Source organism: Macaca mulatta, chromosome 7 (assembly GCF_049350105.2).
Source record: "Macaca mulatta isolate MMU2019108-1 chromosome 7, T2T-MMU8v2.0, whole genome shotgun sequence".
NCBI classification, from domain to species: domain Eukaryota; kingdom Metazoa; phylum Chordata; class Mammalia; order Primates; family Cercopithecidae; genus Macaca; species Macaca mulatta.
In genome coordinates, this window is record NC_133412.1 from 37192302 (window position 1) to 37220000 (window position 27699).

The 27699-nt window shown below is 42.5% G+C and overlaps 1 pseudogene; it reads right to left on the reverse strand.

The window, feature by feature from the left end:
- Positions 1-1108: 1108 nt before the first annotated feature.
- Positions 1109-3119, reverse strand: LOC704507 (ATP-dependent RNA helicase DDX18 pseudogene; annotated as a pseudogene).
- Between the last annotated feature and the right edge of the window lie 24580 nt (positions 3120-27699).

A 27699-nucleotide genomic window follows, 5' to 3' on the forward strand; every position in this document is an offset into this window, starting at 1 on the left:
GCTAGTAACTTTGGTTTTGAATTGCTACAAAATGTACTATTTTGTAGTTACGTACTACACAAAACACACTAGAAGTCAAGTGCTCCTACAACAACAACAAAAAAAACCCACCTGACTAAATCACTGATTTCGGTGGTGTTTTCTAATTTTGTTCATTTTCAATCTTCATAGCAAATGCATTTTTTGCTTCAGGGCCTAGAAGAGGTAATTTTTCTCAAAAAGAAGCTAACATTAATATGTGCTGGGCACTGTCTGATGGCTTGGCTTCAAGTTCAATGTAGTTGGCAGCCTTGTCTTCTAAGTACTCGGTAGATTGAAAAGGCTTACCAAAATCCAAACCACCTTAAAATAAACAATTCCGAATGAGGAGCATCACCATCCTTTCTGTTTTTTAAAAGTCTTTGCTATGGTACCAAACGAAGAAATGCAGTGTATTGCACCTCTATTGATGGAAATGAGGCTCAACCATCTCAGTTTTACCCTTTTCCTACACCCTACCTGTCAAATGTTGTGACAGCTAGTGACACTTTATGCAAAACACCTGAGAAAGGCTGATTGCTTTAAAATAAAAAATCTATAAAAGCAATGCCTCCCTAATCCTAAGGTGCTTCTTAGGTATTTCCCAAATCTTTTTGCTCTTTTATACTGCAGCATTTTCAGGAGGAGTCATGAGATACTGTCAAGGTTCACGAAACAACTAAAAACAAAAAAAAACCTTAGACTCCTTTCTGCATTACCACCAGCTGCCCGATACACTAGGTCACCTTTTACAGGAGTTGACACAGCACACATGCCACAAAAATCTTCACATAGCAAGAAGGAAAGGTACAAAAAGAATTATATTAAAACAATAACATACATTTGTGTGTACATGGGGAAATTTAAAATATTATATAATCACAAGAAAGACTAGAGATTTCTTGCTTTGCCCTTGGGCGACCAATAAATTTAAAGCCTGTTTTATATCCCAAAAATAAAAAAGAGACTTGATAGAAGTAACAGTGCTCAGTACTTGCAACCCAAGTCAATTTATACAAATCTTGTATAAATTCAAGGGGGAAAATTCATTTTAGGGTGAAGTTATTCAAGATGAAAGAAAGACGTGTCTTCAGTGAGAGAGTTGTCTGCTGTCAGATGATTTCTTGCTTATGTGTATAAAGATTTTGTACTTCTAAACTTTCTTGGTTTTCTGGTCGCCAAATTCACCACTGCCTCCTCACTTTTTCTGCTTGCCTTCATTGCTGTTGATCTTCAGATCAACAAAGGGAGGCACCTCGAAACCAAATGACAGAGCAACTTGAGGCAAATTTAAGTTACTAACATTAAAGATCTGTTTCAGAGAATGGAAATTATAGGCTCGTGTGTATGACTTATATGCTTCCTGGGCTGACTTACGAAGAAAGTAGTTCTTTTCAATCAATTTCTCAAGCTGAGACTGAATGTCAGAAATTTTAGACCAGGAAAAGTCAAATTCACTTAATGGAACCTTGGATTGTTTCAAGTAGTGAAGGAACCCCATTTCTTCTGGTCACAAAATGAGCAAGGCATGCCCTGTCTCATTTAGACCTCTGACTGTTCTGCTTACACGATGAATATATTCCTTAAGGTCATCCAGAGGGTCATGCCGAACAATCCAGTCAACTTCAGGAATGTCCAGTCCTCTTGCTGCCACATCCGTACACAGTAAAGTGTTCCTGAATCTGCGTTGCAGAACTGGAAGAATGTAGTTGTACACTTACTTTGGTTTTGCTTTCCATGAATGGCCAAGGTGAGCAAATCCTTGTAGTTTAGCAACTCATAGTGGTATTTCACAGACATACAAGATGAAAAGAAGACCATAACCGCCTTCTTTCAGTTCTTCTTAAGGACTGTAAAGGGCAGAAAGAATCTTTTTTCAGAGGGACAAACACCGTATCCCTGCTCAAGATCATCCACTATTGCATTAGCCTTATCATCATCAACACCAACATACAATGGCTCCTTTTTTCAGAGAAATCCTTGCTAGGTCTTCAACTTTTTGAGTTTGGGTGGCAGAGAAGAGCATAGCCTGTCTGCGTGTTGGCAAAAGTTTAATAATTTGCTTTAATCCCTCTTCAAACCCAGCATCCAAGATTTGATCAGCTTCATCAATAACCAGACACTGTAGGTTTTTATACATAAACCCTGGTGTATTCTGCATATGGTCAAGCAGATGGCTTGGTGTGGCTACAATGATGTTGATTCCATTAGCAAGTTTCTGTGCTTCAGCAGATCTGTTACTGCCACTCGTTATCAACCCACTGGTACGCACGTGGTGAGTCATTAGCTCCCTACAAACACCAAAAGTTTGCATGGCTAGTTCTCTAGTAGGTGAGAGAATAAGGACCCCCATTTTATTCGTGGGCATGAACTTTAACTTAACAATGAGTTCAACTGCAGGGATGAGAAAAGCCAAGGTTTACCACTGCCTGTTTTTGCAGCTGCTAGAAGATCCCTGCCTTCCAGTCTGATACTTTTATGTTGAATTTCAGTCATGTTCGTAAAGTCCATTTCTTTTATTGCCTTCAAAGTGTTTTCATTGACCAGATTAGATAGAGAAGCAAATGAAGTATCCTCAAAAGCTCCTGTCCGTCCCAGGGGCAGGCTGGGCACCTCACTGTCATCTTCCTCATTATCTGGCTTCTCCACATTATTTTCTGTTTCTTTGGCAGTCTCGACACTTTCTTCTTTAGATTCCCCTTTGTTTTCAGTTTTTGCCTTTTTTTTGTATCAGGCCCAGCATCATTCACCATTTTTCTCTTTTTCTTCTTCTTTTTCTTTTTTGATTCTGAATTGGGAGACTGCATTGCTGTCTCTCCATTTGTTAATACAGTGGATTTCTGGGGAGATTTTTGAACTTGTACATTTTCCACTGTTTCTTGAGACACAGCTCCATCTTGAGCTTCTGATAACCCCACATTCACAGAATGTTTTGATTTTTTTAACCTTTCCACCTCCCATTGTTTCTTGAGACACATCTCCATTTTGAGTTTCTGATAGGGTCAGATTTGAGGCCCCTGGCAACTTTAGGTTCTGGTGTGCATTTTGAGGTTTCACTTCTCGATCTTCTTGCCCAGGAGTTTCATCTGCAGGTGAGACATGCTGTCCATGAATTGCCTAGACCGCAGTGCCACACAGTACGGCTACTCAGCTCTAGGGGCTGACATTGCACACAGCTTCTTAATTCCTCACTCTCATTCAGGGAGTCACTAACCAACGGCAACACTAGAACCGAGTGTGCATTTTTATTTTCAGGATGTTCCCATCATCCTGACCAAGTTCACTAAGTTATAGGGCAAAACAGATCTTAATTTTCTACATGAGAAGTGCTCAGAGACTAGGCTGGGCGCAGGTAGGGGACTTGACAAATCTCCACAGCAAACAAATAATTTGTGCTTTCACTTCTATTTATCTGGGTTGTCTTGGAGACACTGATGAAACTCTAGAGGGACTGTTGAGGACTCCCCAGCCAAGCTGTGGCTGCTGCTTTAGAGAAAAGCAGCCTACTCCATTCACATGCCAAAGGCATTTACATAGAGTTCTATTATTCAAAGTATCAGCTTTTTCCTTTGAGCTTTGTTTACCTTATCATCATGCCCCGCCACACACACACACATAAACTCCCCAAATCATAGGCTCTCAGATTCAGACGAGGCCCTTAAGATGAAGAGAACAGCTATCCGTAGTTTTAATACATTCTCTAATGTAACCTCCAGAATGGGAATGCTAACATTTATAGGGTTCCTGATAGATGCCAGGCATTTAATGCATATACATATACTTTATTGATATTATTGCATATCCTTACAACTACTTAGCTCAATCTTCCCCTCCTTTCTGTGGACAAGAAAACTGGGAGTCAGAAACATCCTGTGGCTTCCACAAGGCACACAGTTAGTAAGCGTTAGAATAAGATACAAACGCAGAGAAACTCCAAGGTCTGTGTTCCTTCACTAAGTCTAAGATCCCACTGCCCACCAAGGGGCTGAGTGAAAATCACTGTCCTTGAAGGTTTTGCCCATTGGCTGTGTGCCTGGCTCCAGGAGGCCCCAGAGCTCTGGGGGAATTACTCTTATTCAGGCCAGCCCTCCAGGAGTGAGGATGGATCCAGGTGTCTCCCCGCGATGAGCACTTCTCCCTGCAGGGTGAGGACAGCAGTGTGAGGTGAGGGGAGATAGCCACCAATACATGCAGATGGTACATGCAGTTGATTATCTGGTGGCTGCAAAAGTGGGAGAGAAATAGCTTTGTCTTTTGAGATCTATGATTCTGAAGTGTGTACCTGAAAAAGCTGCTCGTCTGTGTTCCTCGGCTTCTGAGAGGAGAGTCTTTTTAGGAGGAAGACAGATAGGTCTGTACAGGATGGACTGGGAACACCTCCTGCCCTCTGTGCCTGCCCCTCTGACTACCAGAGCCACAAATACCTATCATTTTCCTTCCCTTCCTCCCTTCCTCCCTTCCTTCCTTCCTTCCCTCCCTCCCTTCCTCCCTCCTTGCTTCCTTCCTTCCTTCCCTCTCTCCCTCCTTGCTTCCTTCCTTCCTTCCTTCCCTCTCTCTCTCCTCTCTTCCTTCCTTCCTTTCTTCTTTTGCTTTTTCCTTCCTTCCTTCCTTCCTTCCTTCCTTCCTTCCTTCCTTCCTTCCTTCCTTCCTTCCTTCCCTCCTTCTCTCTCTCTCTCTTTCTTTCTCTTTCTTCTTTTTTGTTTTGTTCTTTCCTCTTTCTCCCCATTTCACACAGCATCACATTGGAGGACAAATTCCAGTGAACTTGGAATCTACAAGTCTGGGTTCAGGTGTAGTTTTGAGATTCACCAATGGGGTGATCTTCGCTAAGTTACTGCAGCTTCTTGAGACTCAGTCATCTCCCTTCTGGAAGGAGGATTACAATGACCACAGCGCCCAGTGGTAATTACTGAACTAGAGGAGGAAGTACTCTAGAACCACAGAGGCTTTGAAACACAAGCGATGATTATTCCATGAGTGGAAGGAAAGGGAATTACCACAGTCCCAGGCTTATTTCAGGGGTTCTCTGAACATGCTCAAACATTATCTCACACAGTCCATGAGCCTGGCCTGCTGTGAGGGTTTGAAAAGACGTCGTCTGAGGCTTTCATTTACCGTTTAGTCATGAAGAGGGAGGACAGGACCTGGGAACACTGTTTTGGGTAGTAGTATTGAAAGACTTCCATTCATCTTGTGTGGACAGAAACACATTGGGTAAGTTATTAAACTAAATAAATGTAAGTAATGATACATCCATTCAGTAAGTTACCACGCAGCTATAGAAAATGATGTTGTGGAATATTTAATGACAGGGAAAGGTCATCCCAATATTTTTAAGTGAAATAAGCTGGTCACAAAACAGAATATACATTATAATCCTTTTGCAAACAACATAGGCTTACATGGGGAAGGATATATCCCAACCTGTTTGCTTTTGCTATCTCTGGTCAATAGAACTGTGAGCGAATGTTATTTCTTTCTGCTTGTTGGTATTTTTTTCAATTTTCTACAATAAAGATGTATTGCCTTTTTAATAAAAATATTTTTAACATAAATAAGTTCAAAGAAGTCCACATCAGCTCATTCACTCATTTCTCATATCCAGAGCTTTGTGCTCAGCCCAATTACCTTCTTTCGGTTTATCCACTCTCTAGCGGCTGCATGTCTTGTAAATAAACAACATTCTTACCCATGAATTCTAAGAGATCCAGCCCTATCTCAGTGTCTGCTGGGAAGTAAATCACTCCCCTGGAAATCACTATCTGCAGACAGTTCGTAGATAGGCAGCGTCAACAACTCTACACAGGGCTGATTTTGAAGGCTGGTAGAAATTCTCAGTCACATTTATAATGCACATATGGATAGATTTCCATGGGAGCAAAGGCGATTAGTAATCATTCTTTACAATGCACATATTTGTGCATGCATATGTATTTACACTTGGCAAATTATGAATTCACGGTGGCTATTAATATAGATGCAATCTACATAGAGTGATGGAAGTGGAGTTTAGAAGAAGGCAAGTGGACTGAGAATAAAATACTTGCTCTGGCTATCCTCTGCAACTTGTTCAAGGCCAGTTAGCTGCATGTATCTCAGTTTACTCAGCCATGTGGGAGCCATGCTTGGTTTGGTGATGCCAGCAAAAACCTTTAAATGAGACAGAGCTGAGTTTGAATCCCAGCTATGTGCCTTGGTGGTTATGTATCCTTAGGCAACTTACTTAACTTTGTGAATCTTGGTTTTCTTCTCTGCCCAATAGGCAATAAGGCCTACCTCATGAGGTGTTATGCCTGGCATATAGGAAGTCTTCTGCAAATGACAGGGAGAATACCCTGGAAATTGCATCTTTCACTGGAATGGAAGATAATTGGGTTCTTTTTCATTGCCTCATTGAAGTTCTACAGAGTGCTGCACAGGTACAATGTTGAAGTATCAGCAACAAAGTGCATTGCATCACCTAGTATGCACCTCCCATGAAAGCATCTCAGCTGGGCATGGTGCCTTATGCCTGTAATCCCAGCATTTTGGGAGGGCAAGCTGGGTGGATCACCTGAGGTCAGGAGTTTGAGACCAGCCTGACCAAAATCGTAAAACCTGTCTCGAATAAAAATACAAAAATTAGCAGGGTGTGGTGGCAGGCAGCTGTAGTCCCAGCCACTCAGGAGACTGAGACAGGAGAATTGCTTGAACCTGGGAGGTGGAGATTGCAGTGAGCCGAGATCGTGCCATTGCACTCCAGCCTGGGCAACAGAGCGAGACTCATATATTCAGCAGCATCAAGCAACAACCTGCTGTGGAGCTATGCTTGATAATGAAGCGTCCTCTTTCCAGCAATGAAACTTTAAATGCTGACAATTCTAGAGAAAAATATTTCTAAAATATACTTTACAATAATTACCCATTATCCTGACTTTTTAAGCTATATATGCTGACTTGCAGGTAACCATTCACTGGTGTTTCAGCTCTCCATTATTATGCCATAGGGTGGCAGCTCCCTACCTGTGCTAGAGTATGTAACCCCTCCCTTCCCAGGTTCTAGTTGTTTCTTTTGTTGCTATTGCATCTACCTTGAAAAGTGCTCCTCTCACCTTCTAGCTGCAATAAAATCAGTGCTATAGGAATATCTAGTACAAACTCCCTTTTTGAGCAATAAGAAGCAAATTTGGAGAGGTGAAAAGATACAATGAAGATAAGGTCTCAAGGTATTTGATTGACTATGGACTGGGGAACTGAGTAAAAATGCTTAATAGCAATTGCATGGTAAATAAAAATCAATAAAGATCATTGTGAAAGTCTTCTAAAAGAATCATGTGGCTGAAGTCCAGCCACTGTACAGCACTTCCTTTTCAGAGACCCTCAGAAATGTTTTCTGTACACCCTTGGGATCAAGAGGACTGGGAAACTGACCTCCAGATAAAATAATTTATCTATACACACGTGTGTGCACACACACACACACGCACATTTTATATATGTACACACAGATACACACCCATACACAAACAGAGGGTGAGATTGGGTACCTATGCAGCCTGGCTCAACAAAATAAGCCCTATTTAACCCCTACTGGCTTAAACAGGTCTTGTTTTAAACGATGCACTTTGAGATAACCCGCAGGAGATCTGTGCACTGAATGTGTTAAAGGGCTTGAGAGATCTACACCAGAGAGTAGTCAAATCCTTATTCTCATTTCCTGCCTGTTCCTGCAGCAACTGCTTTGAATGCCTATTGGAGAAACACGCCTTTCTCCCCAATACCACAGAATGCCTGCTAGCAAAGGAACAAATACGAAAACTTTAACAGCATCACAAGCGTATTCCCCCTTTGCTCCTCACCAACTACTGACAATCAATGTAAAAGTAATCCTAGTTTTTATTTGAAGCTATCTTGGCTTTAAAAGAACCTTCCAGAAATGATTGATGTGATGAATTAAACCCATAGGTAACCCCTGAAATCTGCTTTGAATAGCAACAAATTCCTAACAATATCTTCAACGCCTGCAACAACGAAATCTAATCTCTGAACTCCTAAAGGTCAAGATTTGCTGTCTGGTAGCACGGCTCAAGAGTAAATGCTCCCTAATGCTGTGCTAGGCAATTGCTTTGCACTCCAGACAATGTCAATTTTGTCCAAGTAGCTGCAGATGTGTCTAGCATTAAGTCAGAATGGTGTCAAGGGCCCTTCTTGAACACCGGCTGATTCTCAGAGAAACTGGTCCTAAAGCCCTAGTCTATTACAGTCCATGCCCAAAAGACAGACATTTAGAGCTTAAAGGAGGATGGAGAATAAAGCTGCATTAGATTTTTTAATGTTTCTGAATCAGGAGACCCAGGGGAAGAAATTCTCCCGTGATCCAAATGTCCTTCCCTCCCCCCTCCCCACCAGCAGCCCTTTGGATTTCCTGATTAAGGTGCTGCACAGTATCTATGAAGGCCTACCCTTGAGCTACTTTCCTGATAAACCATGCATCACTGTTCTGGCCCATTCTAGCTATGGAAAAGCTGTAACAGACTAATGAACTCATTAAATTAAGAAATGTATGTTACAGGAAGTAATGTGCCAAGAGAAGGCATGGGGGTAGGGTGGAGGGAGCAGAGATTGAACCAACCTCTAAGCAGAGTACTCAACATAATGAAGTCTGCAAATGCATCAGCCCCTTAATCCCCAGTCCTGCAAGGAAGACAGTCCTCCACCCCCCCGACAACGATGCTTCTTTCGTTTAACGTGACCCCACCCCCGCTTTTTAAAGCAGGAAAACATTACAGCGGATTTGAAGGCATACTTAAACTAGAAGATCTGGATGGAGGTATTTTGGTTTTAAAAATTAATAAGAGCCAGAGGAAGGTATTTTGCTTTTTAAAATTGAAAGGGAGTATAAACCAAATAATATTTCTCATGTTGCACTGGGAAACCCATTCACCGTTTCCCACCTATCTCCCACCAGTAGTACCTCTGCTACTCTGAAGCAACTGATTTTTAATTCCTCCTGAGTTCTCTTCATCTTCTGTAAGCCTTAAAATAAGAAAAAAGTCTACCTGCAGCAGGTTGCCGTGAGTTCCATAAGCATGCCTTGCCAGACTGTAGATGAAATAATTCTTAAGACAGGGAAATCAGAATGTTGTTTTCTTCTGTGTCAAATAAAAGACTGTGTTGTCTTTGGCAGCACATCTCACATTTTCACTTGGCAGCATTCATAACCCGGAAGGACGGAACATGCCACATAGTTTCCTAACCTCTCCCGAGTCTCCTCCTTGGCAACAGATGAGTAACAAGTGGCAGAAGTTACCATTGATTCACTCTGGACTGTCTCTGCTGAAAACCATAATGCATTTCACAGATGGAATGTCATTTGTTCTGTGAAATCGACAAAGGAGACAAGCCTCGTTTTTCTGCTTCAGGAAATATAGAAAACCCAGGGTTTGATTGTCTTCTTTACCTCTCCTTTGATTGCAGCATGCTTTTGGCCCTTCTTTACTGCCAATAACTTGCACCGGATGTCAAGTATCACCTGGGAGGAACACTAATTTAAACCAGGGTTGAAAACTCCAGAATCCAGGCAGGCAACACAAGTGACTGGAAAGAGCAGGCATAACACAACAGGGAGTGTGGAACTGGGTGAGCTGGAGGCAGTAGCTCTTCAGCTTGAGCCAAGTGTGGCCGTGTAGAAATGCTTGTTTGTATTGCTGGGTCATCTAATTTTTTTAAGAGAAGAGAGAAATTGGATTTTATTGTGGGTAAAATTTCCAAATTGTTGAATATTGGCTCAATTTCTAAAAAACATGGTATAGGCAAATAAAACTTGGCTGCTTAACAGATCTAGCCCTTGGAATGCCAGATGTGATCCCTGCTTTAAACTCATTTACAGCTCAGCTCAAATGGGAAGTCGCCCGGTTGATCAGAAATGTTGGTGGGGAGGTCAAGAGTGTTGCAGAGACAGCATGAGATATGCCTATAATTGGATGGGCCAACTGGAGGAAAATCCAGCCTGCATGTTGAGTAAATCCCAGGATTCGATGTAAGGGAATGAGTCCAAAGGCCTCTTTTTCTAAAATTGGGGAGATGAGGGTAACTACTGCCAAAACAGGTCTAAAAACAGCAGATGTAGATAAAGAGGCTAAGTAGGCAAATAGTGAGTGCAGATTGCTCAAGGTCTAAACCAGGGATGCTAAATTGGATTCCTCACACCTGCCAAGTCCAATTGACGAGGCTGATAGCTGTCAGGAAGGCTGGGAGGCTGAAAGAAAAGCATACTAAGGATAGGGGAGTCTTGAGTGCAGTTCTCTTGCCAACCCTGGTCTGAAAAAGCCCAAGATTTGAGGGACTGCCATACAGTTAGCTCTCACCCAAGCAGGCAGGGGTTCCAGGTCTGCGTACAAGACAGCAACATAAACACTGGCCTGCTTTGTATCTTTAAGTTATGTTTATAGAGATTCTATAGGCTACATCAGAATTTGAACTTACATCACGCATTTGGAAACAACAAAGAACATTAATCATACTGGAAAAAAGAGTTTAAAATACAGATTCTAAAGTGAATGACTCAGTATTAAAAGAAAAATATCAAGTGATAACATGTAAGAGAATCTATCTGCCCGCACTTGGCCCTTAACATTTAAATATTAGGGCCGGCCGTGGTGACTCACACCTGTAATCCCACCACTTTGGGAGGCTGAGGTGGGTGGATCACAAGGTCAAGAGTTCGAGACCAGCCTGGCCAATATGGTGAAACCCCGTCTCTACTAAAAAAATACAAAGAATTAGCCGGGCTTCGTGGCAGGCGCTTGTAATCCCAGCTACATGGGAGGCTGAGACAGGAGAATCACTTGAACCTGGGAGGCAGAGGTTGCAGTAAGCCAAGATCACGCCACTGTACTCCATCTTGGGTGATAGGGTGAGACTGTGTCTCAAAAAAAAAAAAAATTAAATATTAGGATTACATGAGCCTTGTTTCCACTGTTTGAAAATCCACTGAAGTGTATGCAGTAGTATGCTACTCAAATTCCCCTTCAAGACCTAGCAATTCACTTTCCCAGCAGCTGGGAGTGTTGGCTACTGATGGCTCACAGCTGAGTCCTCTCCAGAAACTGTCATCAGCCACAGACTCCTTGGGGCAGCCCCCATTCAGAAGAGGTCAAAGGAGGCTATAACCTCCTTACCTCAATTGGAACAACGCTGAAGGACCATCCATGTTCCAAAGCTCCCAAAAGATCACCACATGGCAGTTTACCTTTCTCCTTTGCCCAATTCTATCTCCTTCATTCCCTGTTCTGTACATAAATCTGAGTCTCAGAATCTGTTTCCTGGGAAACTGACCTACAACAAGGACCTAATTGAAATGTAGGCGTGTAATAGAATACCAAAGATTCTGTATGTCAGGCTAAGTTTAAATGACTTTCACAATGATGAAATAAAATTGCAGATTTAGGGAAGCAAGCAAGAAATTATGTGAAGTTTAATGAAAACATTTCCATTTGTCGATAACATTTAGCTTTACCTATGTGTAGGGCATGTACATCATTTTGATTTGTCTAGGATGCTGCCCTGTTTATTTGGGGGACTTCTCTGTGCTCCAGTTATGAGAGCTGAAGAGCAAGTGCCAATTGTGATGCCCAGCTTTCTGAAGGCAGGAGGAGGCAAGTCAAGAATGGTCTGGCCATACCCTGTCTATTCAGATTAGGCCAAGAGAAGGGCATGTGACCAAGACTGAGCTAATTAGAGTCATTTCTTGAGATTTAATAGAACACACCAAGAAAGACAGACTATTTTTTTCTGTCTTACATCATGAGCTATGATAATGTAAGCCTCGAGTGCCTAGGTAACTATGGACCTCAATGCCAATCTACAGTGGAAGAGAGTAAGGCCCCCTCCATCGGGAGAAGCAGAGCCAAGAGATAAAGAAAGAAAAAGATGGCAATGCTGTTTATGCCCTTGGGTCCTACTGTGTTTGAAGTCAAAACCAAACTCGGACATCTCAGTTACATGAACCACAACCATTTTTCCATTTTGCATAAGCTACGTTGAGTTGGGACATCCATCACTTGAGACTGAAAGACTCCTGACTCTTTCACTGCACTAATCATTCAGTGAGAGACAGATTAAAACAAAGATAAATAATAACCCTATGGGATAAGAGCAAAACAGAGGTCCCTAGCATCAGGAGTCGAGAACTCTACTAAATTTCCACAAAGTAATGCAGTCATGAAACAGAGAGGATGCATTCTGGGGGAACTTCTTTGTCAAAAAAACAAATCTAGAAGCAGAATTAATATAGGCAGAATATAGGATAGAGAGAATAGAGACAGAAATAAAATGGGGTTTGCAACGTAAAAAAAATCAGCTGATGACCCCTGAAAATAAAAACAAATGGGAAAATAAAAATTGCACCTGGTATTCTTAGAGTAGAGCAAACAATGTTGAGTTAAGGTCAGGAGAGATGGAGGAGGGAGGCCTGATCTGGGCTCAGGCAGAGAAGTCTGATGGTGGGGAGGCAGTACGGGGCCTGGCAGTCTGGAGGAAGGGATTGGCTGACTCACATTAGTGCAGGGGGCTTCCAGGTCAAGGAGGAAGCAGGCGATTGGTTTACCCACATCCCATGATTCCTAAGCAGCGGCTGATTAGCTGTGAAGCTAACAAAGATTAAGCTTTGAGGGCCCTTACTTGCAAAATCCCTTCCAAGATCCTGTGAGGGGCTCTTGCAATTTATTCCCATGGTCATGTGTGCTTGTAATATTTGCATAACAAGTGGTTAAGTCGCTGTCTCTTTCTAACCTAATTTTCCCTATTTCCTACTGCCCCTCATGATGTGTGGTGTTAAAGTGGTCATGAGCATCTTGGGGAATCCAGCTAAAAGGAAGTTGATTTGGAGATCCATTTAAGTTGGGTTCTGTGGATCATATTAATATAGTTCATGGTCTCTTCTATGTAGAGTTAAGATACTGCTTGCCATCTTGGTATAGGGATGTCTTCCAGGAATGCTACTACCCAGGAATGCTAATGCTACTATTACTCACTTTGCTGGCTTATAAAGATGCGGAGCAAGAGGTGCTACAGCAAGGCCAGGCACAGTGGCTTACGCCTGTAATCCCAGCACTTTGGGAGGCTGAGGTCGGTGGATCACTTGAGGTCAGGAGTTTGAGACCAGCCTGGCTAACATGGTGAAACCCCATCTCTATGAAAAATACAAAAATTAGCCAGGCTTGGTGGCGTGCACCTGTAATCCCAGCTACTCATGAGGCTGAAGTTAAAGGGAGAATCACTTGAGCCCAGGAAGCGGAGGTTGTAGTGAGCCAAGATCAAGCCACTGCACTCCAGCCTGGGTGACACAGCAAGACTCTGTCTCGAATAAATAAATAAATAGATAGATAAATAAATAAAACAATACTAAAAAATCTATGTGATGTTATCAATTATAATTTATAAAGATGAAAAAAATTTTCTGAATAGACAATAAGTGAAATTCTTTTTACCAACCATATTAAAGACTGAATTATCTCTGAGGTTTCTATACAGAAAATATTACAAAATTGTCACTTGAGAAGGCAGTGAAAATGTATGCAGCTGGCAAATATTGGGGAGAAAATACAGAAACACATCAAGCAGATAATGATGAGCTTAATCAATGTGATGCTTGTGGTTTTTGCTGGTATTTAAAATTTTGTTGGTCATTTTTATTTATATTGTCATTCTAAATAAATGCAGTTGATCCTTGAAAAACACAGATTTGAATTGTGCAGACCCACTTATAAGTGTCTTTCAACAAACGTATTGGAAACTTTTTTGGAGATTTGCGACAATTTGAAAAAACTCACAGATGAACCACTACTCCCGAGACAGCAGATCAACCTCTCCTCTCCCTCCTCCTCAGCCTTCTCAACAAGAAGACAGTTAGGATGAAGCCCTTTATGATGATCATAATCCACTTTCATTTAATGAATAGTAAATACATTTTCTCCTCCTTATGATTTTCTTAACATTTTCTTTTCTCTAAATTACTTTATTGTAAGAACACAGTATATAATACATATAAACATACAAAATATACGTTAATTGACTGTTTCTGTCATTGGTAAGGTTCCAGTCAAGAATAAGCCATTAGTAGTTAAGTTTCTGGGGAGTCAAAAGTTATACATGGATTTTTTTTTATTACACAGGGGTCTACACTGTTCAAAGGTTAGCTGTATACCCATTCATGCCTAATTTTGTGTCTGTAATTTTGTGTTTTTTCACAGGGCCCTTCCCCTTCCCCACCCCACTCCACCGCACCCAAGAATGTGTAAGCTTCCTTCAAGCCCCACAAAATCTGCCCCTGGGGTTGGACTTCCTCCACTGGACAAAGGACAAAGGTCAGAGGGGAAGAGACCTTGAACCAACCCTCCTGGCCCCACCCAGGGACCCTGGCAGGGAACTAAATTTTTGTAATTAATAATCAGTTGCTGAGGTTTCTTTTTGTTTGTTTTTGTTTGTTTGTTTTTTGAGATAGAATCTCACTCTGTCACCCAGGCTGGAGAGCAGTGGCAAAATCTCAGCTCACTGCAACCTCCACCCTCTGAGTTCAAGCAATTCTTGTGTCTCAGTCATCCTAGTAGCTAGAATCACATGTGTGTGTCACCACGCTCAGCTAATTTTTGTATTTTTAGTAGAGGTGGAGTTTCACTATGTTGGCCAGGCTGGTCTCAAACTCCTGACCTCAAGTAATCTACCCCCCTGGGCCTCCCAAAGTGCAGGGATTACAGGTGTGAGCCACTGCACCTGGCCAGATGATGAGTCTTCATGCTAGTTTGCTTCCTGAAACATCTTTCTACCAATTTGCTGAAATCTAACTGGTGCCCGGGATTACTTTAACAGGGGTGAGTCTTATTTTTCTCCAATTCAGCTTAAACCGCAAGTGCTTAGTTTAGTTAAACCTTCAGGATAAATTAGGTTGGTTTTTCCCTGGTCTTGCAATATGGGGCAGAGGAGGACTTGGGGGAGGGGGACAGAAGGATCTGGAGGATAGGGAAGAGGAAGAGATTGACAAGGGAGCAGGAAGGAGGAGGAACAAGAACGAGGACCCTCCCCACCTATGGGATATGGAAAGGTGCAGAAAAGCAAAGCATGGGAACAGAGAGAAGCCTCCCATGTGAGCAGCTCTTGCTCGTTTTCCTCCAGCAGACGTGCCAAACAGTGGCTGTGCACTGAAGGTTGCCGGCAAGCCGCTACCAGGCCGGCCAGGTCATGCTGCAAGATTTATGAAGTGTTTTTGAGCCCAGCCCCATATCCTATAAAGAAGGCTTTTTCCCTGGGGATTTGTTAATCAAGGAGCACTGTACAAACACCACTTTCTGTGGGATGTTAATAGTGTCTGTAAGCAGGAGAGTGAGTGAGTGAGAGCAGGGAATCATTGTTTAGCAGAGGGAGAAAGGAGCTCACAGCTGAAAAAGAGAACTCGCCTTGATGTGGAAAAGATTCCTTTGTTAACAAGTGAATAATAAGCAACTTACATAAGCATTTTGAAATTTGAAAAGTGGATGCTGTAGTTAACTAAAAAGTAAATACTTTCTTCAAGCGCCTAGACTGCTCGTTGTTGAAGTTTTTTGGGATGAGGGAGCAAGCTGCTATGCCTGATCCCAGCCTGAGAACCAACTTTGGCTATTTATTTACATGAGTTGTTTGTTTATGTGGCTTATTATGGCTGAAGGAGAAAAAAATGGGACTTTAAAAAAATGTGTTTCTTTTGGTACACAGGCAAGAGAGAGGAGAGAAATGCAGACAATGGTGTGCCAATTTTTCCCCAACCCACTCCCCTGGCTTTCGGCCCTAGTGGGAGGGGTGGGGCCAGAAGTGAAAGGAGCTATTTCCAGGAAAGACGGTGTGAAGTTCTCAGCAGAGGCAATGCTGTGGGAGGCAAAGAAAAGTGCAGAGTTGGGGAGAGGAGAAATCTGTCAGGTCTGGGAGCATCGGGGAGGAATGCCCTGGCACAGATGTTGGAGTTCTCAAGGTGCACTGTCAGCAGAGTGGCGCTCACATGTAGCTGTGCCATTAGGATATTGACAAGGAGTCCGAGCAATGGAACAGGAGAGGAGAGAAGGCCTTGTGGCAACTGAGCTGACAGAATCATGAGCCAGACTCCATGGTGACCAAGTGGTCTCTTTGTCCTCATCCCCCTTGACCCATCCCCTAATCTAGATCCTGCCATTTCTAAGGCCACGAAAAAAGAAATTCTCAAGGAAAAGAAGAGAAGAGGCCGTATGTCTCCCAAGCCTAAGACTAATTGCTTCTGCAGTCCACTTGGAGAACAGAAGGCACACTGCTTGGAGGCAGCTCTGAGTCCTCATGTCACACCAGTCACAACATCGGAAACAATCTGGCAATTAGAGGCAATGAGACCAGGACTCTCAGAGCCTAAATACAAAGAGAGAATCCAGTGAGATGTATTTTAACAGGGAGACTCCCCTCTCAATGTCTACATTTACCAGTTCAGGTTGCTAGAACAAATGACCAAGTGTAAGTGGCTTAAACCACAAACACTTATTCTGAAGGCTAGGAAGTCCAAGATCAGAGTGTCAGCAGATCTGGTGTCTGGTGGTGATCTTCTTCCTGGTTTGCAGTTGCCATTTCTTTGTTATGTCCTCACATGGCAAAAACTAGTTGGACGCAAGAAAATTTTTGCAACGTATGCATCTGACAAAGGCCTAATACCCAGAATCTACAAGGAACTTAAACAAATTTACAAGAAAAAAAAACCAAACAACTGCATCAAAGAGTGGGTGAAGGATATGAACAGACACTTCTCAAAAGAAGATATTTATGCAGCCAACAAACATATTTTAAAAAAGCTCATCATCACTGGTCATTAGAGAAATGCAAATCAAAACAACAATGAGATACCATCTCACACCAGTTAGAATGGCAATCATTAAAAAGTCTGGAAACAACAGATCCTGGCGAGGATGTGGAGAAATAGGAACACTTTTACACTGTTGGTGGGAGTATAAATTAGTTCAACCATTGTGGAAGACAGTGTGGCGATTCCTCAAGGATCTAGAACCAGAAATACCATTTGACCCAGCAATCCCATTATTGGGTATATACCCAAAGGATTATAAATCATTCTACTATAAAGACACATGCACATGTATGTTTATTACAGCACTATTTACAATAGCAAAGACTTGGAACCAACCCAAATGCCCATCAGTGATAGACTGGATAAAGAAAATGTGGCACATATACACCATGGAGTACTATGCAGCCATAAAAAAGGATGAGTTCATGTCCTTTGTCAGGACATGGATGAAGCTGGAAACTGTCATCCTCAGCAAACTAACACGGAAACAGAAAACCAAACATTGCATGTTCTCACTCATAAGTGGGAGTTGAACAGTGAGAACACCTGGACCCAGGGAGGGGAACATCACACACTGAGGCCTGTCAGGGGGTGGGGAGAAAGGGGAGGGAGAGCATTAAGACAAACACGTAATGCATGCAGGGCTTAAAACCTAGGTGATGGGTTGATGGGTGCAGCAAACCACCATGGCACATGTTTATCTATGTAACAAACCTGCACATTCAGCACATGTATCCCAGAATTTAGAGTAAAATTAAAAAAAAACAAAAAACAAAAAACAAGTGGACATGGGAATGGGACCAGCCCCTCTTGGAGCACATGGACTGCAAGTGGGAGATGGTTCCTCAAAGGAAAACCAGGAGGTACTATCAAAACATGAGAGGAAAAAGCTGCACAAGTAAAAACAGATATGTACTATAATTATTAGATATAAGATCTAAAAATGAGCAGAAAGGGTAGGCTTGAAGGGGAAAGGAATTACCAAAAATATTCACAATGGCCGTTTGGAAGAGAGAGGAGTATTCTACAGCTATTTTGTGGAAGCATAAAGAATTACATTATGGGCCAGCAATGTTCACTTAAGTCCCAGGTCTCATATGGCATCTACTGGCAAACAAAGTTGCCTTCTTCTTCAACTGCATGTCTCCCCCGCTGGCTGTCTGCATGACTCATGGGCTGTCTACTCTGATCATGACAATCAAGGTGTCTGCCATGCCATTGTCACTTGCTAGCTAGGATTTCCCTGTTTCCAGTCCCCTCAACAAAGAGGCAGTGCTGGACTCTTTCTTGTCCAGGGGTGGACGCAGACTGGACAAGAAATAAGAATATGACACAAAGGTGGTTCATCTGTGAGCTGGCAGGTAATCCCATGAAGCACCTTGGAGGCAACAGTAATGAACCAAACTGATCCGACTGGGAAAATGCAAAAGTGCGTAGCTCCTAACGCAACCTCTATTCTTTTTGGCTTTCTCCTTTCAGTACTATTCCAGTCCACATGCTTCCTTACACTAACTGCCACCACCTTTTTGCTTGGATCTTAGGAAGGGCTATGGTTTGAATGTTTGAGTCAAACAAACATTGACACAATGTTTGACAGCAAATTCATATGTTGACATACTAGTCTTGAAGGTGATTGATATGGTTTGGCTGTGTCCTCACCCAAATGTCATCTTGAATTGTAGCTCCCATAATTCCCATGTGTCATGGGAGAGACCTGAGTGGGTCTCTCCAATGCTGTTCTCATGATAGTGAATAAGTCTCATGAGACCTGATGGTTTTATAAACTGGAGTTCCCCTATACAAGCCTTCTTGCCTGCTGCCATGTAAGATGTGCATTTGGTCTTCCTTCACCTTCTGTGATGATTGTGAGGCTTCCCCAGCCATGTGGAACTGTGAGTTTATTAAACCTCTTTTCTTTATAAATTGCCCAGTCTTGAGTATGTCTTTATTAGCAGTGTGACAACAGACTAATACAGTGATGGTATAGAAGGCAGGGCATCTTTGGGAGGTGATCAGGTCATAAAGGCAGGATTCTCATGAATGGAATTAGTGCCCTTATAAAAGAGACCCTAGAGAGCTAGCTAATCCCTTCCACCTCGAGAGGACACAGTTACCAGAGGACATCCATGAACCAGAAAGCAGGCTCTCACCAGAAAGCAGGCTCTCACCAGACAGCAAATCTCCTGGAATTCTGGTCTTGGACTTCCCAGCCTCCCGAACTGCGAGAAATAAATAATTTCTATCGTTTAGAAGTCACACCATTTACGGTATTTTGTTATAGCATTCTGAACAGACTAAGAAGGGAAGTTTTGTAACTTCAGTTTAAACCTAATTGCAGAGCAGAGCAACAGTTCTCCATACCTTGGGGACAGAAGCTTCAGTTGTCCCAAATCCTGTTTGGTGACAGGCAAAGTCACACACAGCAGTCCAGAGTGGGACACGAGTGCAGTTAAACTCTCAAGGTTGTTTTCAAGAAACATGGATACTCAGGATGGCAGCCAACATGGTGCATATACACAGTGGGTGTTTTGTGCTCTGTCCAAAGAGCGAACTCTCTCCAGGGTAGGACAACAGCCCAGAATGCCCGAGAGGGTGGGAGGGAAAAGAGATCAGGATACCCAGCAGCACACAGCCTTTACTAAGAAAGGGATCCAAGACAATGGCTTCTTAAAAATATCACAGCCAAAGCAGGATGTAAAAGTGCTTCAGGCCTCCTACCTTTGCCCAGGAACATGGGTGTCCTGCTAGGGGAGGGGAAAGCTATGGATAAGAACCACTATAATAAATTAGAGAGAAAGTCATAGCTCCCAGCCGTATAATATATGAATTTCCTCTACTTGTCAGCTTGTCAAAATGGAGTCCTGATTCCTCTCTGTCAATGTCAAGCCTTTCCTGCCTAGTTAACATTTTTAGGTGGAAGCAGGAATAAGTGAGAGTGGCATTTGATAAGTGCTGGGGGAGTATTGCTTTAGAAAAGCACATTAACCCTTTTTGCCTGTTCCAGCTCCTGTGGGGGAGATAGAACAGGTGGGCTTAATTGGCACTGAACAAAGTCCCTGAAATTCCCTAGAAAGCTATGCAACCAGATGTCACACTCTGGCACCAAGTGTTAAAGAGGCATCCTTGTAACAAGCCCAGGGAAAGGTGGATGGCAGATTTGTTTTAATGAAACTAAGCTTCTGCCCTTGCTTTACACGCATTTTAGGACACCTTTACCCAGAAAAAGTGACAGTATAGTCCTTGCTGTAGAAGTTTACAATTTAAATTAAAGTGTACCACATAAGGGTTAAAATGAAGTTAAAAGCATCTTGTCAAAACAGTAATACCTATCAGAGTTATTCCCCCTCCCTATGTTCTCTCTCACATTTATCTTTTTTATATATAGAGAGATGGGCTCCCACTATGTTGCCCAGGCTGGCCTAGAACTCCTGGGCTCAAGCAATCCTCCTGCCTAGGCTTACCAAAGTGCTAGGATTACAGGCATTAGCCACTCACCCAGCCCTCCCTCACATTTTGTGGTCTTTAAGGTTAGTTCATGTTTTCCTGTGTCATCATGGAATAATCACTTTACCAGGAGACAAAAGTACTGGATCTGAGTTCTGTTTTGATTATTCATAATCCTGGTCATGTCATTTGTCTACTCTAAGCTTCTGTTTCCTTTACCATCAAGTGAGACAATGCTATGTCATGTCTGTTTCACAGAATTGCCTTAAGGACCAAGTGTTTTCATTTGCCTGACTATTTGACAGACACCTGCTTCGTAATGGAGTGGGTGTCCTGGTGAGGGGGATGGGAAGGGATACAGACTTAGACAAGACACAGTCCTGACCTCGGGGAACTCACTGGGCATTCAGTGAGTAGGAATGTACTCTCTCTAAACTGAAGAGCACTTCACAAAGAGAAGCCATTTCCATATTTACTGCACAATCTGTTACTGTTCTCTGGAAATTTTGCCAAGCTCTTGTTTTCCTAGATAGTTTTGGTGTGCTCCCCTTGGTCCCAGCTCCTTTCTTTTAACTCAGGTCTAAGTTATGGTTTCTAAATGAGCTTTCCTTGCAAGTAGAGAAGTCCCCATATTCTCTTCTAGGTTAATCTTACATAATCCTTAGGAGGGCAGTTCTTTTACTTTGAGACTCCACTCCTGGATCTAGGATAAATTCTTGAACCAAGATAAGCTAACTTACAGATGTAGCCTTTATCTAGAAATTCAGAATTGGGACATTGAAGGAGGAAGTTGGGCAAAAAGAAGCAGTCGTGTGCAGGTGTGGCATGTGACTAGAGAGCTCCAGAATGGAAGTCCATCACTTCGACAGGTGTGTCACCAGAGCCATCCCAGTGACTGTCTGGGAGACTTTCCTGTACTGTCTGTTTTATTAGTTTGAGTCAATTTTTGTTTCTTATGAACAAATGATTTTTTGTCTGATCTCCTCTCCAGACAAGCATGGCCCTAGGGAACTGGCCCCAGGCAAGCCTGCCATGTCCCAGATGTCTGAGTTTAGCCCTGCAATGAGCCATATATCTGTGTGCTGCTGCATATAAAGCCATTTTTAAGTGGAAAACATGAAAAAATAAAGCTATTTAGGAGCTAACCCAGTATAAACACAGTTCCTCATTGTAAAGAAGCAGCTGAATTGGTGTCAACAATGTTACTGTGTCTCAGAAACATTTAATAACCACTCAGTCAAAACCCAAGTTGACATTTTTAGAAGATACAGTGCTGATTCAGGATGTGAGAGTGAGCTTCTGCCTCAGTTTCCCTGTATTACACTCCACTCTGCCAGTATTACCAAAGCTGGGACTTGGACTTTCAGTCACTCGGCAGGGGCCTTGAGGCTTTATTGAGCCTATGCTCACTCCTTCCATGAGCACACCCCATACCTGCAAGCTGGAGGCCCGCCATTCACTCATTCTTTCATCTAACAGATAATTATTTAACATCTATTAGATAGCAGGCTCACGCGTGGCACAGAGCATATGCAGGATACAGAGGTGAAAAAAACAAAATCCGTACTTTCAAGAGCACTCTGGAATGCAGAAGAAACCTGCCTTTCAATCAATAATCACAACACAGTGTGTGCCAAGAACAGCATTAAATGTATTCAGGATGAAGAGCTAACACAGAGATAGGAGTGGTTGGTAACATCAGGGAGGAAGGCAGGAAAGCCTTTCTAGAGAAATACAGCTTTTCTAACTATTTTCAAACTATTTGGATTTTGAAAACCAAATAGTTTGTCAGGAAAACAGTAAAGCTAGGGAGGAAGAAAGAACATTTGAGACAGAAGGAATGACGCATCGGCTAGGCTCACAATCCTTCAACTTCTACCCCTCACTCCAAGGACAACTCACCATCCTGCCTCCTCTGGCCACCATGCTCTCCTTAATGAAATGGGGCCCCTGAACAGCACCAGAATAGACCACACCTTCCGCTTCTGTAGATTCAGTATTTTGATTCTTGGCCAAGCTTACAGGGGCCAGCAGTCCCTGCTACACAGCCAGACTGTCTCAGATTCTGTCCATGGTCCTGAATCATTCCTCCTCACCTGGTCCTTTAGTTGAGATCCCAATACGTGCTGCTTCCAAATTCACCTAGATTATGACCCCAAGGATGTCACTGAACACTTCCTGGATAAAGAACACTTCCTGGATGAAGAGAGGGACAGAAAGTAAACTGAACCTGGAGGATGATAAGATTTCCATGGGTGAGAGAGACAAATAATTTGAGGTGGCAGTGGGGCAGTGTGGAGGAGGTAAGTCCAGCCTTAGCACTGTGAGGGAGTGGTGTACTCCTCATTGAGCAGAATGAGAAGAAACTTAAAAGGTGAATATTTACAAGGGAAATACACTATTTCAAACAGAAAGTTTCCAGGCAACCTGTCACATAAAGGCACCAAGGGCATGGTATATCCAAACAATCCCGAGCATGAGACCTTGCCCACCATGGGTCAGAGTCGAGCAACATTCTGAAGCTCCAATTTGTCCTAAGTGAACCACTGTGCAGAACTAATGAGGTCATCAATTTTTCTTCCAGCTAATGAACTCGTCAGGAAGGGCGTGATGTGGGAAGATGATGAGATGAGCAACCAAACCTGATTAAATAGTTTCATCTTCATCAAAGAATCAGACACAGAGCTGAGGCCCCATTATTCACTGGGAAGGGATAATTACATAGAAGAGCCTGCCATCAGAAACACCCCTCCCCTCACCCAACTGGCTCTGCTTCCTCAAGTACAGGGAGTGTGTTGGACCCAGGAACAAACACTCATTTAATTCAACAACTATTTACGGGCAGCTTGTTCCATGCCAGGTGTGGACCAAGAACAAAGAATGAAGATGAATAATACCTTGTCCTTGCCTTTAAGTAGTTTATGGTTGATGTAGTATGGAACAACAACTAACTGAAATATGCTATGGAATGTCCTCCCAGCATTTCAGACAAAGTGCTGTAGGCATAGAGGTGAGGAAGGGAGAAGAGAGAACCAGGGATGTTGTCTCATAGGTGGTCATCCTTGAGTTGGGCTTTAAAGATGAGTACGGCTAGATGTGGTGGCTCACTCTTGTAATCCCAGCACTTAGGGAGGCCAAGATGAGAGGATCACTTGAGCACAGGGTTTTGAGACCAGCCTGGGTAACATAGGGCCTATGTTTTTGTACCCACTTTCTCTTTTGGTCATTTGGTTATAGCAGTTTAGCTTAACCTTAACTGATACAGAATTTGATACCATAGGTGAGGTGCTGCCATAACCCAAACCTAAAATAATAGCTACCACTTCTGTCATGCTTTATTCCTTTACTGTTCTTTGCTTTTTTTTTTTTTTTTTTGAGAAAAAGTCTTGCTTTGTCACCCCAGCTGGAATGCAATGGTGTGATCTTGGTTCACTGTAACCTCTGCTCTGCCTCCCAGGTTCAAGCGATTCTCCTGCCCCAGCCTCCCAAGTAGCTGGGATGACAAGCGTGAGCCACCATGCCCAGCTAATTTTTGTATTTCTAGTAGTGACGGGGTTTTACCACGTTGGCCAGGCTGGTCTCAAACTCCTGACCCCAGGTGATCCACCCACCTTGGTCTCCCAAAGTGTTGGGATTACAGGCATGAGCCACGCTTGTTGCTTTCTTAAAATGCATCATATTCTGCTTTGTAACATGTTTTTTGCTTCCTTGATGAACTCCACTACTAGACATTAAGTTATTTTAGGGTATGGACTGAGTCTTAGTTACTTCTTCATTCTTGCCACATCCAGCCTAGTGTACTCAGATAATAGGCACTCAAAAAAGGTTTCTTGAATTGACTGTACTCAGAAGTCTTGAGACACTATATATTAGTCTAAATTCAATTTCCATTTAGGGAAGAAAAGTTATTTCCTCAAATACCTGTTTCCTCCAATGCCTAACATACTATGAGCCAGTAACTCTGATGTGCATTCATGGCATGATATTAGATTCTTGTGGCAAGGCATTACATCGCAAACATAAATTTACACAACTGTTCATTTAGCAAATACTCTTAGAACATATCCCATAATAGGTACTGGGAACCTCATATTGAACAAGCTGGGATGGGCCTTTGTCTTTGAGGAATCTATAATAGAGCCAGTCAGAAAGCCATCAAACCCATCACCAGTCATAATCAGTGATTGAGATGAGAGCCCATTATGGACCAGGCATCATGCCACAGAGACTGTGTGTTTGCTGGGATGTGGAGCGGGAAGTATCCAGAGATTGGTCACACACAGAGGTTGGCATCCAGTTGAAGATACAGGACATATTTTTAAAAGATAACTAATAAGCACCACATCCTCCTTACCAACCAGGAAATTAGTCATCAGGGATGCAGGTCTTTGGAGGTGGATTTCTTGCTAAGGCCAGGTAAGCCTGGAAGACTTTGTGAAAGTGGAAGGATTTGTTCTTGATCATGGCAAATGTCTAGGGCTTGGATATGTGGCGAAGACCAAGTAGGGGAGCATTCCAGGAAGTGAGAGAAAAATGTATGGTGAGTTTAAGAAAGAGAAAAAAGTCAGCTTTACAGGAGCAAAGGATTCACTCATTCTTTTTCTATTAATTCAGTGCTCACAATGTGCAAAGCCCTGGTAAGATGCCAGGAGGTCATCATATAGATATAAGATGTGGCCCCTGTTCCAGAAGAGTTAAAATCTAGACATGCTCAAAAAGAACCAGCAATCAAGGCAGTATTTCACCTTGTGTCATTCCATTCTTTGCTTTGAGTTAAATGAGGATGGAGAGTGTTATCTTCAGGAGACCACTCTTAAAAGGTACTTCTGCTTCCTGGGGATAAAGAGAGGACACCAAGGAGGCTGGTACCCACTGATTACTTTAGCCTGGTAGCCAGCTAATAGGACATTAGTGATGTTTAATAGAGAGAGGGGGTCTAGCTAGATATCCAGGGGCCAATAAGATGGATGGAGATCCCAAACTTTCCTCCCTCTGCTCTACTCCTCCTAGAATTACTGGCTATCTCCTTCTTCTTTCTTGGATAGCTCTTCCTGCATTCTCCTTAGTCATCATGCAAAGAACTTAGAAGAATAGTTACTCTGGCGGCATTTCTCAGGGCAATTCCAGAGGGGATAATGAAATGTCAGATGAAATAATGAGTCATCTTAGTTCTGAAACTCCTCCTTTGAGGAGAAAAAAATTAATGAACACCCCAGTAAGACAGGAGCTGTCATGTATACAGAAAAACAAATCCCCTCATTTTCTGTGTTCTGTCTAGCCATTTTTGCCTCTCTCTGGGCAGGGTCAATTGATTGCCTGAAGGGGTATGTTTTGTGTTTGACCAATATGTTAACTAATTTCATATACTTTAGGAGCCTGTAAAATTCTATTAATTTTCCTTGGCTCTTTATTTTCCTACTTAAATGTGGTTGGTTATTCCACAAGGAATTCATTATGTTTCTAAATTTTGATCAGAATTATTCTAGAATAACATACATTCTCATGGATGGCCTCCTGTGTCTTGAAGAGATCATTTTCTTGATTAGTCCCTTGACTCTCTTTCTGCAAGTCTGGCAGCATGGTTTATTGGCTTTGTAATATGAAGCTCTCACCATTAGGGACTGAGCTAAGATCACCAAACTGTTTCCCATACATCCTTAGTTGAGTGTTGAATCACAAAAGTAGTAGAAGGCCCAGCATGATATCTTCTCTGAAATGAGCAATCCCTTAATTAAACAGAAGTAAATAGAGGTTACAACGTGTTCCTTAATTAAATAGATGTAAATGCCCAATCTCTCTGCTTTCCACACACATCAATTTTGCACCATCTCATTTTGCTGTTTGCCCAGTGGAAATGGAAATTCTGAGGCTCTGGGTTGGTCAAAATCTCCCAAGTGTGCTTGCCAGGCTGGGTGTTCAATCATGGATATTTACCTTCTGGTTTATAGAAATCTGCAGCTTATGTCTACTCTCCCTTCCTCTGGCATTGTGGGCCTAGGAATTGCTATGAGCCTGACATAACTGGACCATCAAAGTGCAGCAGCACTGCTTTTACCCTGCAAGGCATCTTGACTCCTGCCTTGGGAAAAACATACCTGGAGACACAAGGTGAAGGGTGTGGCATGGGCACGCTGATGTCAATACTGAACCCTCTGTACTGGCTGGTACTGGGAGACCCTGACAGTCACAATGCCTCATGCCTGCTGTTTTTCTTTACACCTAGTCTCAGATTTGGGCAAGTTTCTGCTGGGGACTGAATGTACATTTCATCAATATATTCCATGAATAGAATATATTCCATGTAAATAATTCATGGAACTCATGATGATTAATTTTATGTGTCAACTTGGCTAGGCTGTGGTGCCTAAACATTAGTCTAGATATTTCTGTGAAGGTATTTTGTTATTAACATTTACAATCAGTTGTCTTTGAGTAAAGAATATTACCCTAGATAATGTGGGTGGGCCTCATCCAATCAAGTCGAGACTTGAAAAGCAAAAACTGAGGTTTCCTGGAGAAGAAAAAATTTTGCCTCAGTATTGTAACATAGAAGTCCCATCTGAGTGTCTAGCCTGCTGGCCTGCACTATACATTTCAGACTTGCCAGCCCCTCAAATCACATAAGCCAGTTTTTCAAGATAAATCTCTATATACAAATACTATTGGTACTGTTTCTCTGGAGAACCCTGACTGATACAGGATCTGTCTGAATAAGATGAGAACATTTTACTTGCAATTCAGAGAGTAGCCCAATCCAATCACAGCTCGAAGCAAACTAACAGATGGTGCCCCTTAAAAGGCTAAGATGGGGTTAGGAGTGGGGTGGAGAGAAGAGAATCGCGTGTACACCTGTCAAAGTGGTGACTATCTTTAGATAGCTCTTGTTCTTGCTAGTTCTGGCAAGGCCAGCAACTTGCCATCCATGAATTGGATGGTGATCAGAGGACAGCAGTGGGTTAACAACACTTTGACTGAGTCAAACTGTTAATTGGAATAGAATCCATCTCAATTTATTCCTAGAAACAGTTCTGCTTTTCTGAGGCATTAGGAATAAATTGAGGTGGATCCTGTTCCAATTAGAATTTATGATTAAGACCATCATTGCAGAAGGACAAGCTAAGCAAAGCCACGAGCATTTGGAAATCGCATGACTGAAGGGTCTTAAGTAAAAAGGTTAGTTGCTGAGAAGAACGTCATAACGACCCACTCTCCTTGGTGATTTCTTCCCACTTCCTGAATTTCCGGCAAAGTGGCTGTCATTTGAAGGTTAGGTCAAGGAGCATTTTTCATTGAATCATAGGATTTCAGAGCTGGGAGGAACATTTTTTAAATGAGGAAACCAACCTCAGAGAGGAGAAATGACTTGCTCAACATGGACAACAACGAGGGCATCTATTTCCTCATCTTCC